This window comes from Canis aureus, chromosome 24, assembly GCF_053574225.1.
Source record: "Canis aureus isolate CA01 chromosome 24, VMU_Caureus_v.1.0, whole genome shotgun sequence".
In the NCBI taxonomy this organism is placed as follows: Eukaryota; Metazoa; Chordata; class Mammalia; order Carnivora; family Canidae; genus Canis; species Canis aureus.
The window spans coordinates 14515885-14531496 of record NC_135634.1 but is presented as its reverse complement, the minus strand read 5'-3'; the positions used below and the strand labels follow the sequence as shown (position 1 = coordinate 14531496).

Here is a 15612-nt window from a genome sequence, read left to right as displayed (position 1 = left end):
TAGTGATTTGTACAAGCCACACATAGCTGCACCATATGCTGCTGCCACCACAGCCTAAAAAAATGGAATTTTCAACCTTGTGACAACTTTCCCACATAGAGACAAAGGACATGGAATAAATACCCAGCCTACTTAAATATTAATATGGCACTCGCTTCATCTCTTTCTGAAAAGAAACAAAATGTTATCCATATTGTGAGTGCCCCTGGTGGCTCTCCCAATCTCATTCATATTGAGCTAGAAATACTCTCATGACTTTAATGTTTACTATTTTCATGCATGTATTATGTATGTATAAACCTATAGGAAATATAAACAATCCATGGTGTTGCATTTTTCAGGGTTTTGAAACTTTAGATATATTGTATCGTATATACCCTTCTCATCAACACTGGGTTGTTTTGGGGTTTCTTTCAAAATTACTTTTGATGTTTATCCACAGTGACATAATTGTAGTCCATTCATTTTAATGCTGTTTACAGTTACATAAATATGCCAAAATTTATTTATTCTCCTATTGATAAACACTTTGCCATTATCAAAAATACGTCAGCAAACTTTCCTGACCATATCTGTGGACATGTATAAGTTTCCCTGGAGTGTATACCCAGGAATGGAATGGTGTACTGGGAATCTCTCACCCTGTGGCTTTTCTTGAAACTTGTGTCTTTTAATGCAGAGGTTTTCATTGTAATGCAGACAAACTTATCTCTTTCCTTCATGGTTTCTACTGTCTTGTATCAAATTTTCTAAAAGCTAGTCAAGGTCATAAAAGTATTCTTCCACATTTTCTTCCACAAGTTTTAAAGTTTTGCTTTTTCACCACTTGAAAGTGACGTGTGCCTTGATATGAAGCAGGTACAATTGGAAGTTTGGCAACCAGACAAACAGGGCCATGCACTAGTGAGCCCTCCTTCCCCTGCTAATGCACAGGACACCCGACGGCTAGGTTTCTAGTATTTTCATATGGGATTCTACATGGCCCGCCTCTCTTGTGTTGCCTCTCAGGGGCAGGATCTGAGCAGAGTGGGGCTGGTGATACCCTGCTAGCCACACTTAGAGGAACATGAGCATGTGCCTCCAGGCAAATGGGTTTGAACCTAGAGAGCATCTGAGATGCTCCATTATCCCTGCACAGGAGACTCTCTCTAGAGAGCCTCAGAGTAATAAGACCTCTAGTATAGTTAAGCCAAAAATAGTACATATAGTATAATATATACTATATAAATATAGTTATTTTTGGAGAACTGCTGGGCCATCAGCTAGAGGCCTGGAAGCCTCCTCTCTTCACTGACATCACTTCCGTTATATAAAAATGATTATTTTCTAATCTTTTAATGCCCTCTGGCATGCTTTGAAGGCCAAGATATTATTTTTGCTTCATAGATATCAACTTTAATAAGACTTGTCCTACTGAGGAATAATGAGGAACCATGAAACCCCAACAGATCCTGAAGCCTACTTATTGTTTGTTTAAGTAATCTCTACACTCAAGGTGGGGCTCTGACTCACAACCCTGAGATCAAGAGTCACATGCTGCACTGACTGAGCCAGCCAAGCTCCTGCAGCCTATTTAGATTGTGGGCCATTCATTAACAGACATTACTTGCAGCATGTTGTTTGGTGCAGCAACACATGGCAGCTTTTACTTTATTGAGTGAAGGTACATAACTGCTTGCTCAGCACAACTGCACTGTGCCAGGGAAATGACAAATTCCCATGAAATAGGTCAATTATGTAAATTATTTAAATGTATTATTTTAAAATGTCACATTTCAAGCAAAATAGAAAAAGATAAGGGTCCAAAATGTGAAAAAGAATTAATTTATGTACTGTAAAGTTAAAGTAGGGTTTCTGAGCTAAAAATGGAAGCTGGATTATACAAACATAAAGGCTTACAATTTATTAAAAGGAAAGTTATTGAAATGTGAACAGATCGTCGCAGGATACTAGTCAATTATGAGTAGATAGCACAGCCAGTGTTTGTCAGGAATATGGCTCTCATACCATGGGACAGCCAGGCCCTGGCTCTGGAGTCAGAGAGACCTGGGTTCAAATTCTGACTTAGACCCTCACCATGTGACCTGGAGTTGATTGCTTAACCACCAAGTCTTAGCTGCATCATCCGTAAAATGGGAACAATTAGTTTCTCACTTGCAGTGTTTTTGTGGGGCTTGGAAATAATATACATGGGGGTACCCAGGAAGAGGTGTTCCATCAAACAGAGTAAAAGCTCAAATAAAGTCATACTCACCCACTTTTGACCGAGACCAGTGGTGTCTTTAAGGAAGATAGAAAATGATAGGGAAGGGTTGGGAAGAAGTGAGGGTTGGTTTTAGAGTAATAATGTACATTTCTATTGCTTGGGATACCCTCGCTGGGAGGCTGGAGTTATTGCAGGTTATGCTTGTGAATCCACAAGGGCATCCAGTAGCGTATACATAGAGAAGAATACGTAGCTGAACCAATGCTCTGCATTCTGTCAGTGTGCATAAGATGCCTGTGGATGTAGCCATGACCAGTGCAAAGGTTGACACTAATGAGTGCTCAAAAACTACTGGAGGAAGGAAGGCAGGTTGGTTGCTGCTGTGAAGCTTGTAGTTTTGTGAAAGAAAGAAATCCACTTGAAGAGTAGTAGAAAGCATTATTTTAATTTCTTAATTTGGTACTCAGGATGGGTATTTTGCAATACTCATTTGCTTATCATGAAAGCTTGATTAAACTGAGTCCCTCCCCCACCAAACCCCTCCCCCCAAGAACATTTTTTTCTATTAAAAAAAGGAAATCTGAACTTTGGTGTGGAGGAGCAGTGAAAAGTAACAGCAAGAGTGAACAAGAGAAAGAGAGAGAGAGAAATATGCAGAAGGCGTCCCTGGGGGGCTACATGCTGCTGCTAAATTTCAGTTGCAGTTGTCAGAGTTAAAGAAAACATTGGAGAAAATGTCTCATCGAGGGGTCACTGGATTGTTCTGCTGTGAGGAGGCCAGCTGAGGGGTGGCCCAAGGCCAGCTGGCAGGGGCTCAGAAGACTGGGTGCCACACACCAGCCACTGAGCTCATTTGCTCCACCTCAGTCATTTTTAGTCATGGAGCCACTTCAAGATCAGCATGAGGCACTGTGCACATGTTTGGGGGTGGGGGAAACAAGGCAGAGTTTAAGAAAGGAAGAATACATACTTAGTTCTGAAGGGTGAACCCAGGCCTCCTTGGGGATTCAGGTGAAATGAAATGTGGATGAACACAGCTAACTAGATGCTGGGCACAATTGCCCTGGGAGGGAGGTGCTGCTGCTCTTTTGATCTACAATGTAGGAAATTGAGGCAAGGAGAGGTTAATTAACCCCATTTCAGTGTCTTGGTCTGAAGCTTAGAGGCACAGTTCCATCCTAGGTCCATCTGAATCTAAAGTCCTCATTCTTCACCTCTGTACTCAGCTGCCGGGAAGGACCCCGCAGAAGCAGTTAGGAGTTAGCCCAAGGCTGCTGCACTGGGTTCTAGAACTCTGCTGCCTCAGTAACTGTGCATTGTGACTTTGTGAGGCAATGGAGCACAGCATCTGTATCCCCAAGAAGACATCGCTCTTTCTGTGAGAATCCTTCTGATTGTGGATCTCCATTCTGGAATATAGATTGAGAAGCACTCCTCAAGGAGGCACTTGGGTGGCTCATCTGCCTTGAACTCAGGTCATGATCCCAGGGACGTTAGGTCGTACATCAGGCTCCTTGCTTAGCGGGGAGTTTGCTTCTCCCTCTGCCCCTCCCCCTGCTCATGCTCATTGTGCTCTCTCTCACACACACATAAAAATAATTAAACTCAGGACGCCTGGGTGGCTCAGCGGTTGAGCACCTACCTTCGGCCTAGGGCGTGATCAGGCTCCCTGCATGGATGGGCCATGTTTCTGCCTCTCTCTCTCTCTCTCTCTCTCTCTTTCTTTCTTTTTTTTTCCAAAGATTTTATTTATTCATGAGACAGACAGAGAGAGAGGCACAGACACAGGCAGATGCAGAGGGAGAAGCAGGCTCCATGCAGGGAGCCCGATGTGGGACTCTATCCCAGGTTTCCAGAATCACGCCCTGGACTGAAGGTGGTGCTAAACTGCTGAGCCACGGGGGCTGCCCTCTCTCTCTTTCTGTGTCTCTCATGAATAAATAAATAGAATATTTAAAAAAATAATTAAACTCTTTTTTAAAAAAAGATTTAAAAAAAAAAAAAAGATTTTTTTTTTAAAAAAAGATTTTTTTAAAAAAAGGAGAAGCACCTCAACGACTATCCCAATAGGGTAGGGAACAGAGAAACCTTGATCCACAGCAGAGATCAAGATTCACTGGATCTGAGCAAAAGTGTGATGTAGTGAAAGCTTAATGATTTAAGGGCTTTCCATGTCTGCCCCCACCTCTGCTCCCATCCCCGGTAAGCTCCTGCTTACAACTTCTGGAAATGTCCTATGCCTGCTGATTGGCCTTCTAATGTACAAATTATTTTCAAACCCAGATATGTTTTAGTAACTGCTAATTACACTTTTCCTTAAACTTGTTCATGGAACACCCCTGACAGTGGAGGAGAGAGGAGACATGCATCCCTCAGGGAAGCCTGGGGCTATATCCTCTGGCATTGCATCTCAAATATGATACTGATTTGAAGACTCTGGTTTTAGGGAGAAAATCTTTCAAATCTATTGTAAAAATGTTCTTGGTTTTATTTTCTATATCATTTATTTCTGCTCTAATCTTAATTATTTCCTTCCTTCCGCTGGTTGAAAGCTTCATTTGTTGTTGTTCTTTTCCTAGCTCTGTGTTCTGTTTTGTTTTGTTTTTTAAGATTTTATTTATTTATTCATGAGAGACACAGAGAAAGAGAGAGAGAGAGAGGCAGAGACACAGGCAGAGACAAAAGCAGGCTCCATGCAGGAAGCCTGATGTGGGACTCGATCCCAGGACTCCAGGACCATGCCCCGAGCTAAAGGCAGATGCTCAACCGCTGAGCCACCCAGGCATCCCTTTTCCTAGTTCTTTTTTTCTTTTTTAATTTTTTTTTATTTATTTATGATAGTCACAGAGAGAGAGAGAGAGAGAGAGGCAGAGACACAGGCAGAGGGAGAAGCAGGCTCCATGCACCAGGAGCCTGACATGGGACTCGATCCCGGGTCTCCAGGATCGCGCCCTGGGCCAAAGGCAGGCGCTAAACCGCTGCGCCACCCAGGGATCCCTTCCTAGTTCTTTTAAGCATAAAGTTAGGTTACTTGAAATTTTTCTTGCTTCTTGAGGTAGGCCTGCATTGCTATAAACTTCCCTCTTAGAACTGCTTTTCCTGCATCCCAAAGGTTTTGCACCATTAAGTTTTCATTTTCCATTTTCATTTGCTTCCATGTACTTTTTAATTTCTTCTTTTATTTTCTGGTTGACCATTCATTGTTTAGTAGCATACTATTTAACCTCCATGTATTTGTGGTCATTCCAGGGCTTTTCTTATGGTTGGCTTCTAGTTTCATAGCATTGTAGTCAGAAAAGATGCATGGTATGATTTCAATCTTCCTGAATTTGTTAAGAATTGTTTTGTGGGCTAATACATGATCTGTTCTAGAGAATGTTCCGTGTGTATTTGAAAATAATGTGTAATCTGCTGTTTGGGGATGGAATGTTCTGAATATATCTGTTAAATTCATTTGGTCCAGTGTGTCATTCAAAGTCGTAATTTCCTTGGTGATTTTCTGTTTAAATAATCTATCAATGCAAGTGGTGGTTAAAGTCTCCTACTAATACTGTATTGATTAGCTCCTTTATGTTTGTTTTTAATTATCTTATAGATTTGGGTGCTCCTATATTGGGAGTGTAAATATTTACAATTGTTACATCTCCTTGTTGGATTGTTCCCTTTATTATTATATAGTGTCCCTCTTTATCTCTTGTTACAGTCTTGTTTTGTGCTGTTTTTAAAAATATTTTATTTATTTGATAGAGAGAAAGAGAGCATGAGCAAAGGGAGGGGCAGAGAGAGAGGGAGAAGAAACTCCCACTGAGCAGGGAGCCCGATTCAGGGCTCGATCCCAGAGCACTGGGATCATGATCTGAGCCGAAGGTAGATGCTTAACCAACTGAGCCACCCAGGCACCCCTACAGTCTTTGTTTTAAAGTCTATTTTGTCCAGGATCCCTGGGTGGCGCAGCGGTTTAGCGCCTGCCTTTGGCCCAGGGCGCGATCCTGGAGATCCGGGATCGAGTCCCACGTCGGGCTCCTGGTGCATGGAGCCTGCTTCTCCCTCTGCCTGTGTCTCTGCCTCTCTCTCTCTCTCTCTCTGTGACTATCATAAATAAATAAAAATTTAAAAAATTAAAAAAAAAAGTCTATTTTGTCCGATATAAGTATCGCTACTCTTATTCCTTATTATAATTGCTCACATGATTGGTGTTTCTCCATTCCCTAACTCAATCTGCAAGTGTCTTTAGGCCTAAAATGAATCTCTTGTAGGCAGCACATAGATGCATTCTTTTTTTTTTTTTTATCCATTCTGACATCCTATGTCTTTTTATTGGAGAATTTAGTCCAATTACATTAGAGTAATTATTGATGGATATGTATTTATTGCCATTTTATTACTTGTTTTGTTGGTGTTTCTGAAGATTTTCTCTGATCCTTTCTCTCTTTCATGATTTGCCAATTTTCTTTAGTGACATATTTAGATTTCTTTCTGTTTATTCTTTGCATATTTATTAGTGGTTTTGATTTGTGGTTACCATTAGGTTTATATACAGCATCTTCTACATATAGCAGGCTATATTGAGTTGATGGTCATTTGAGTTTGAATCCATTCTTTGCTTCTGTCCTTCCTGCACTTTAGGTATATGATGTCATGTTTTATATCTTTTATTTTGTGAGTTCCTTGACTGATTTTTTATGGAAATATTCATTTTTACTACTTTTGTGTTTCCTACATTCATACTGTCATTTTTGGTCTTTCCTTTCTACTCAGAATCGCCTTTTAGTATTTCATGCAGGGCTGGTTTACTGGTCATGAACTCCTTTAGTTTCTGTTTGTCTGGGAAACTCTTTATCTCTCCTTTTTAGAGAGAGAGAGAGAGAGAGAGAGAGAGAGGCAGAGATGTAGGCAAAGGGAGAAGCAGGCTCCATGCAGGGAGCCTGACGTGGGACTCAATCCCAGGTCTCCAGGATCAGGCCCTGGGCTGAAGGCAGTGCTAAACCACTGAGCCACCCAGGCTGCCCATTTATCTCTCCTTCTATTCTGAATAATAACCTGGCTGGATTGATTGCTCTTGGCTGCAAGCTTTTCCCATTTAGCACTCTGAATACATCATGCCATGTCTAGCTTGCGAAGTTTATGTTGAAAAATCTGCTAATAGTCTTATGGGGTTTCCTTTGTATGTAACTATCTTCTTGCTGCTTTTAGTATTTTTTGTCACTATATTTTGCCATTTTAAGTACAATAGGTCTTGTTGGAGGTCTGCTTTCATTGATTCTGTTGGTGGTTCTCTGTGCCTCCTGGATCTGGATTTGTTTCCTTCTATAGATTAAGAAAGTTTTCAGTTATTATTTCTCCAAATAAATTCTCTGGCCCCTTTTCTTTCTTCTTCTTCTTCTGGGACTCCTATAATATGAATGTTAATACATTTGGTGGAGTCAGTCACTTCTGTAAGTCTATTCTCATTTCCATAATTCTATTTTTTTTCTCTTTGGTTCAGCTTGCTTACTTTCCACTACTCTGTCTTCTAGGTCATTAATTGTTCTGCTTCTTCCAGCCTGCTGTTCATTCCATCAAGTGTGTTTCTCATTTCATTATTAAGCCCTTTATCTTCTCTGCTATGTTATTCCTTATCTCTGTGTTAATTGTTTCACTGATGTCCTCCACTTTTTTCTCAAGTCCGGTGCTTTAAGTTCTCTATCAAGCATGTTACTAATATCTGTTTCACTTAGGTCTCCACCCATGGCCTTGTCCTGTTCTTTCATTTGAGACAAATTCCTCTTTCCTATTTCTGTGTTAGGAAAGTCTCTTATTGGGGATTCCTGGGTGGCTCAGCGGTTTAGCGCCTGCCTTTGGCCCAGGGCGTGATTCTGGAGTCCCGGGATCGAGTCCCACATCGGGCTCCTGGCATAGAGCCTGCTTCTCCTTCTGCCTGTGTTTCTGTGTCTGTCTGTCTGTCTCTCTCTCTCTATCATGAATAAATAAAATCTTTTAAAAAAATAAATAAATAAAAAGGAAAGTCTCTTATTTTTGAGGGTAGTAGTTTTATGAGGAAGAGGTCTTATAGTGCCCTGCCATGTAGTGTCCCCTGTTCCCCAGGGCCTGGTACTTCTGGAAGTGTCTCCAGTGTATGCTGTGTACATTCTGCTATTGTGTCTTGACCACTTTATCCTTCAAGCTAGCCATTTCCAGAGTCTCTCCCTGCCTACTGTGGGCAGTATTTGGTCCCTGGCCTGAATGTAATACACTTTAACTAGGTGTGCTCTGGTCTGCTTGGGAAGTAAGACCTGTTGTCACTGCCACTGGAACTGAGACCTTGCAAAACTCCCTGGTCAGCAGATGTGTTGGCAGGGGTTTGGACCAGTCTTCTGGGGGAGGGCCCCCCACCATGCTGGGACTGAGGCAATCATGATTGAAAGGAGGTTTTCCAAGAGAACATTGGGGGCGGGGCTTAGTGTAAGCAAGTTAGTGAGTGTCAGCACTCTGCTGGTTCCCGCAGGTGGCCCTGGGGTGGGGGGAGGAAATTGCACTGGCCAGTTCCTTTGTTCTCTGAGCAGTCTTTCATTAATGCTGTCCTCTGAGATGTGGTCTGAGATGAGCAAATAATCTCCCAACTGTGTGCTCCAGGGGCTCTTCAGATCCATGTTTCCACGCTGTTTGTCTGTGGGCTGTTTGCCCTGCCTTCTGTCCAAGAGCAGTGCAGTGCCCTCTGAGCTCTCCCAGGACCAATCTTGCTGACCTTTAAAACCTCAAGCTTTAAGCCTTGCTGGGTACAAGAACTCATGAAGTTCAGGCCCTCTCACTCTCCAAGCCAGTTGCCAAGGGGGATTCTTTTTCACCATGCACTCGCTCCCCAGAGGGGTAGTCTTTCTCTTGACCTTCCCTGCAACTATGGCTCCCTCCCCACCATAGTGGCCACAATCTGTTTCTCTCCTAAGCTAGGTCTCCTCGCTTCCTACCTTCTTCAATTTGGCCTCTTCTCTAGCTTTAGTTGTGGAGTTTGTCCTGTCAACCTTTAGGTTAATTTCTGGGGTATTGAGGATGATTTCATAGTTATTTAGTTGTGTTTGTGAGATGAGACAAGCCCAGGGTCCTCCTACTCTGCCACCATCGACCTCTTATCCTCTTTTCTTGGTTTTAACATGAAGTGATCTATTTTTCAAATCTTTGGGTGAGATTAAAGATCTAGGATGATGTGTCTTGTTTATCTGTGGTTTTTACTATAATTTAGACCACACAAATCTTTCAGCTCATATTAGCATTTTTAAAGGTATTCTAAATGCACAAAGGAGTGATTAATGAGGACTTTTTAGTGAGATAAAATTTCTCACATTTAGGATATGTGTGTGAGAGTGTATACATTCTATTAATTATGCAGTTCCCATTGTCTACCTCTTCATTAATTTCAAGTACAAAAGCTAGAGAGACAGTCTTTCCTAGGATCATTCCCGTCAGGCCATGTGAGTGGCTGCTGGCCTTATGTACTCATAAGGCCATCTCCTGGGGTAGAAGTTTTTATCATCACCCGAAACAGTGATTTTGTGTTTTTAGTTTGTGGTTCCTGCCACCAAGGGGCCTACAGAAAAACCTAAAGGCTGACAGGATCTCCAGGATCTTCCAGCTCTGAATTCCTTTCCATTTATGCTAAGGATAAAGATAGTTGTTGGCTGATTATTCTACAGCAGTTCAATTCTGTATCACTGGGGAGACCTCACTCACTCCTCGGCCCTTTGGAAGCAGCTTAGGCTCTTTGACACAGTCTGGGTTGAGAATTTCCCCCAGCTTCCTGGGCCAAGACTCAAACAGGCACGATAGTTAGCATTCTGACATGCACCCATATGGAGAACATTTTTCCTGAACAATTAGCAGCCATTCTGTTTTCTACTCAGGCATAAAGTTATCAGTGGACATCTTTTATCATTGTAGAATGACAGCTGAGTCTATGCACTGAGTGGTTTTCTATAGAGATAAGAGGAGTGCTTGGCCTGGTATAATGATAGGAAGCTCACCTTGATCAGTTAAAAATAGAAGGCACCCTATCAGCAGTAAGCACAAGTGAGCAATGCTTGTACCTGAGCATAAAGAATAGAGTTTGGCTATTTCACTATTTAGCTGTTCCCACTGTTAACACTTGCTGCCTGTCACCATTAAGCAACCTATTTGCAATATAATTTGGGAATTCTGCATCATTCAGCTCAACCTGTCCACCCACCCGAGGATAGTGGTGGGTAAACCTCCTAACAGTTAGAGCAGAACATCATTACCCAGCTCACCCTCAAAGCTCATTCAAGAATCACTCTGCATCACTATTGTCCACTTTAAGGATGTCCAAGTGAGATTTGGGCTTATAGCAATAGCATTAAAAAAAATCAGTTAAAGGAATGTGTATAGTACTTACCATGTGCCAGGCACTTTTTGTAGTACTTTACATTTATTAATTCATTTAGGCCTCATGGTATCCCTAATAAGGTATTACATTTTTACCATTTTACAGAGGAAGAAACTCAGGCATGGTGGTTAAATAAGAGTAACTGGCAGAACTGGGATTGGTGTCTGGGCAGGCTGTCTGTGCTTGTTATGGACTGAATGTTTGTGTCCTCCCAAAATTCATATATTAAAGCCCTAAGCCCTAATATAGTGATATTTGGAGATGGGATCTTTGAGAGGTGATTAGGTTTAGATGAGGTCATGTGGTAGGGATGGGGGCCCTTATGATGGGAGTAAAGCCTTTGTAAGAGGAGGCATTAGAGATCTTGCTGCCTCTCTTTCCCTCTTCCTCCCCGTCTTTGCATGCGTGCATGCTCATGCACACACACACAGCTCATGTGAACATAGCAGCCTTCTATGAGCCAGAGAGAGTACTTTCATGAGAAACCAGCCATATTGGGACTCTGAGGGCGGATATCCAGCCTCCAGAACTATGAGGATAAATGTCTGTGGCCTACACCCACGGCCGCTGGCATGCTGTTATGGCAGCTCAAGCTGACAAACAATGCTCTTCAAAACTCTGCAATCCAGATGTGCCTGGGTGGCTCAGTGGCTGAGTGTCTGCCTTCGGCTCAGGGCGTGACCCCCGGGGTCCTAGGATTGAGTCCCATATCGGGCTCCCCACAGAGAGCCTGCTTCTCCCTCTGCCTATGTCTCTGCCTCTCTTTTTGTCTTTCATGAATAAATAAATAAAATCTTAAAAAAAAAAAAAAAAAAGAAAAGACTGTGCAATCCAGCCTCCCACAGCCCCTCTCCCTTTCAAGAAACACCTGCTGGTCACTTTCTTTGGTCCTTCTGATGCCTTTCCTCAGCAGTGGCTCCACCAAACTCTTGATTCAAGACCTTGATTTTATCCACCTCTGTGGGAAGAGGAGTGAGTGAAAAACCTCTTTATTCTACCATAGGAAGAGCATGTGCCCCATAGGTTGTGTCACAAAGGTGTATATTCCATTGGCACCATAGCAGCCAATGAATGAATGCAGTGAAAGCAGCACCTGTCTGTTCCAGAGCCCTGGGCTCTGTGGAGGCAAGAGGGCAGTTTTAGCTATACCTGGAGCCAGTCTCTGTGTCTTTATCTGTGATCTTCTAGATTCAGGGCCCAGCTAGTCATAATTATGATGAGGGAAACTTACCTCTCTTCTAGGAGTTCATTACTCAGATGGTGAATAGGTGAGATGAGCCATCTTTATTGATATCTGTCCTAAATACTTTGCTAATATTCTAAATTACCATAGTGGTTGCAACTGTGAGGCATCTGATTTTTCTCTCAGGAAAATGGATAACTTTCTGTGACAGCACAACTCTTTTGGCTTTATGTGCAACCACCTGAGAATCTCAATCTAGAAATAGTGATTGTTGAAATTGTTTAACATGAAAGAAACACTGTGCTGCAGACACTCAGAACCACAGCATAATTTCTGGAAGCCAGCAGGCCCACCTCTATGGAAGGAGAGTCAGAGCTGGTACCGTGGAATCCCTGCGGCCCTCTTCATCCACCCTGCAGGACAACTGCCCCAAGACACAGAAGACAGAGGCTACATGAATGTCTTCAGTGAATGTCACTTCTTTTGTTCTTGAAGGTAGAAGAGTACAGATTACATATTTTAAAAATTATACAGAACCAGTTTTAAACCTGACCTCTTTTCACCTTGGACATGAGTCCCACATTTCTGAGAAGAATAGCCGATTTCCTGCCCTTAATTTCACACACCAGGCCCTTGCAGAGTGGTAAGAACTGTCTTCTCATCCAAAAACCCATCTCAGGAAATTAGTGGTCTCTAAACTGGGGTGCTAAAGAGCAAAATGAGAAATAAAAATGACCCCTACCTGGAAAAGGATAAGTTAATAATCCAAGGGACGTCAAACCTCAGCTTTCTAAGTAAGCGAACTACAGGAACAACACTGCCTGTTTTCAGTGAGTTTGGGAAAATTTGGAGCTGTTGTCTCATCACTGGCTGGGGAATAAATAAGAGTTTAAATTTCACCACAAAATTAAAAAAAAAAAAAATCACCCTGTTCTACCTGCCCTGAAATAAGACTTCCTTCCCTTGAATGGAAGTGGAGTGTGGTGAGGGACATCTGTGTTGGCTTCAGAGTTTTCTTTCTGGAACTTTTAACTTTGTCACAACTGCCCTGCCATTCAGTGGGGATAGGCCCCCAAGTCCTGTGGCTTCTGTCATAAGTAGTTCAAGTGATGATAATATCAGAGTAGACCCCGCAAGCAAAATGAATGTCATTACCACCCTGAGCCACTAGAACAGCTCAAATACTGACAATACTAAGTGTGGTGAAGATGTGAAACAATAGAAATGCTCATACATTCACTTCACTCCTACAACTGCTTCAGTGAACACTTGGACTATTTCTTTTTTAAGATTATATTCATTTATTTGAGAGAGAGAGAGAGCATAAGCAAGGGGAGAGGCAGACGGAGAAGCAGACTCCCCGCTGAGCAGGGACACCACCACCACCACCATCCCACTCTGGGCTCGATCCCAGGACACGGGGATCATAACCTGAGCCAAAGGCAGCCACCCAACTTACTGAGCCACCCAGGTACCCCTATGTGGGCCATTTCTTATAAAGTTAATCATATAACCCCACCTTGTTTTGTTGTGCTTTTACTGTGTCTTTACAAATTGAAGGTCTGTGGCACCCTTGCCTTGAGCAAATCTACTGGTGCCATTTTTCCAGCAGCATTCACTTACTTTGCATCTGTGTCACATGTTCACAATTCTTGCAATATTTCAAAGTTTTTCATCATTATTATACTTGTTATGGGAATCTGTGATCAGTGATCTTTAATGTTACTATTGTGATTGTTTGGGGGCACCACAAACCGCAACCGTGTAAGACCATGAACTTCATCCATAAATGTATGTGTTCTGACTGCACTGTCAACCAAATGTTCCCATCTCTCTCTCTCCCTCTCCTTGGGTGTCTCCCTATTTCCCGAGACACAGTATTAAAATTAGGTAAATGAATAACCCTACAATGGTCTCTAAGTGTTCAAGTGAAAGGAAGATTGGTACATCTCTCACTTTAAATCAAAACCTAGAAGTAATTAAACTTTGTGAGGAAGGCAGGCCAACAGCTGAACCAAGCCAAAAGGTAGCCCTTTTGCACCAAACAACCAAGCTGTGGATGCAAAGAAAATGTTCTGGAAGGAAGTTAAAAGTATAACTCCAGTGAACACACAACTGATAAGAAAGTGAAACAGCCTTATTGTAGATATGGAGAAATTTCAAGTGGTCTGGGCAGAAGATTAAACCAGCCACAACATTCTCAAGGCAGAGGCTAATCCAGAGCAAGCCCCTAATTCTCTTCAATTTATGAAGGCTGAGAGAGGTAAGGAAGCTGCCGAAGAGAAATTTGAATTTAGGAGAGGTTGGTTCATGAGGTTTAAGAAAAGAAGCCAGCTGTATAACATAATAGTGGAAGGTGAAGCAGCAAGGGCTGGTATAGAAGCTGCAGCAAGTTACCCAGAAAGTCCAGCTAAGATAGTAATGAAAGTGGCTACACTGATAAACAGATCTTCTATGTAGATGAGAAGGCCTTCTATTGGAAGAAGATGCCATTGAGGTCTTTTAGAACAACAGAGAAGCCAGTGCTTGGCTTCTTAGCTCCAAAGGACAGACTGACTCTCTTGTTAGGGACTAATATAGCTGGTGACTTAAAGTCAGTAAAGTGCTCACTGACCATTCTGAAAATCTTAGGGCCCTTTGGAATGATGCTCAATATACTGTGCCCATGCTTTATAAATGGAAAACAAAGCCTGGATGATGCATCTTTTTACAGCACATCTGTTTACAACATGGTGTACTGAATATTTGAAGCCCATAGTTGAGATCTGCTCAGAAAAAAAAAATTCTATCAAAATATTGCTGCTCATTGACAATGTGCCTGGTCACCTAAGAACTCCAATGATACACAAGATGAGTGTTGTTTTCATGCTTGCTGACATAATATTGATACTTGGAACTCACAGATCAAGTAATAATTTCAACTTTCAAGTCTTATTGAAGAAATACATTTTGAGAGGCTCTAGCTGCCATAGAAAGGAATTCCTCTGATGGATCTGGGCAAAATCAATTGAAAACCTTCTGGAAAGGATTCATCATTCTAGATGCCAGTAAGAACATTCATGATTCATGGGAAGAGGTCAAATTATCTACATCCACAGGAGTTTGAAAGAAGTTAGTACCCACCCTCAGGGAGGACTTGGAAGAGTTCAGGATGTCAGTGGAGGCAGTCACTGCAGAGATGGTGGAAACAGCAAGAGAACTAGAAGTGGGGCTTGAAGATGGGACCACATTGCTGCCATCTCATGATCAAACTTGAACAGATGAGGAGCTGCTTCTTATGGATGAACAAACAAAGTTGTTTCTTGAGATGGAATCTACTCTTGGTGAGGATGCTGTAAAGACTGTTGCAATGACAACAAAAGATTTAGGATATTATATCAACTTAGCTCATAAAGCAGCAGCAAGGTTTGACAGGATTGACTCTTGACTCATTTTGAAAGTTCTATTGTGAGTGAAATGCTATCAAACAGCATCACATGCTACAGAGAAATCCTTCATGAAAGGAAGAGTCACTCAGTGCAGCAAACTTCACTGTTGTCTTCTAAGAAACTGCCGCAGCCACCCGGCCTTCAGCAGCCACCACCCTGGTCAGTCAGCAGATCAATATCAAGGTGGGACCCTCCACCAGAAAAAGATTACAACTTGCTGAAAGCTCAGATGATGGTTAGCATTTCTTAGCAATATGGTAATTTTAAATTAAAGTATGTGTAATGCTATTGCTCACTTAACAGACTACAAATATAGTATACACCTAACTTTTATATACACTACGAAACCAAAAAATGCATTTATTACAATAAAGCAATATGTAATTTGCTTTATTGTAATATTCACTTTATTGTGGTGTTC

The 15612-nt window shown here is 42.0% G+C and overlaps 1 protein-coding gene and 1 long non-coding RNA gene across 15 annotated transcripts in view; one reads left to right on the top strand and one right to left on the bottom strand.

The window, feature by feature from the left end:
* LOC144295818 (uncharacterized) overlaps positions 1–4950 on the bottom strand; it is a 45598-nt gene extending 40648 nt beyond the window's left edge. The window contains exon 1 of one of the 2 annotated variants that reach the window (XR_013362917.1): positions 3177–4950. This is a non-coding gene — a long non-coding RNA (uncharacterized LOC144295818). The remainder of the gene's footprint in view (positions 1–3176) is intronic. The other variant, XR_013362916.1, reaches the window with a different exon arrangement.
* LOC144295815 (phospholipid-transporting ATPase IB) overlaps positions 1–15612 on the top strand; it is a 570630-nt gene that overhangs the window by 495757 nt on the left and 59261 nt on the right. The gene's annotated exons all lie outside the window — the stretch shown is intronic.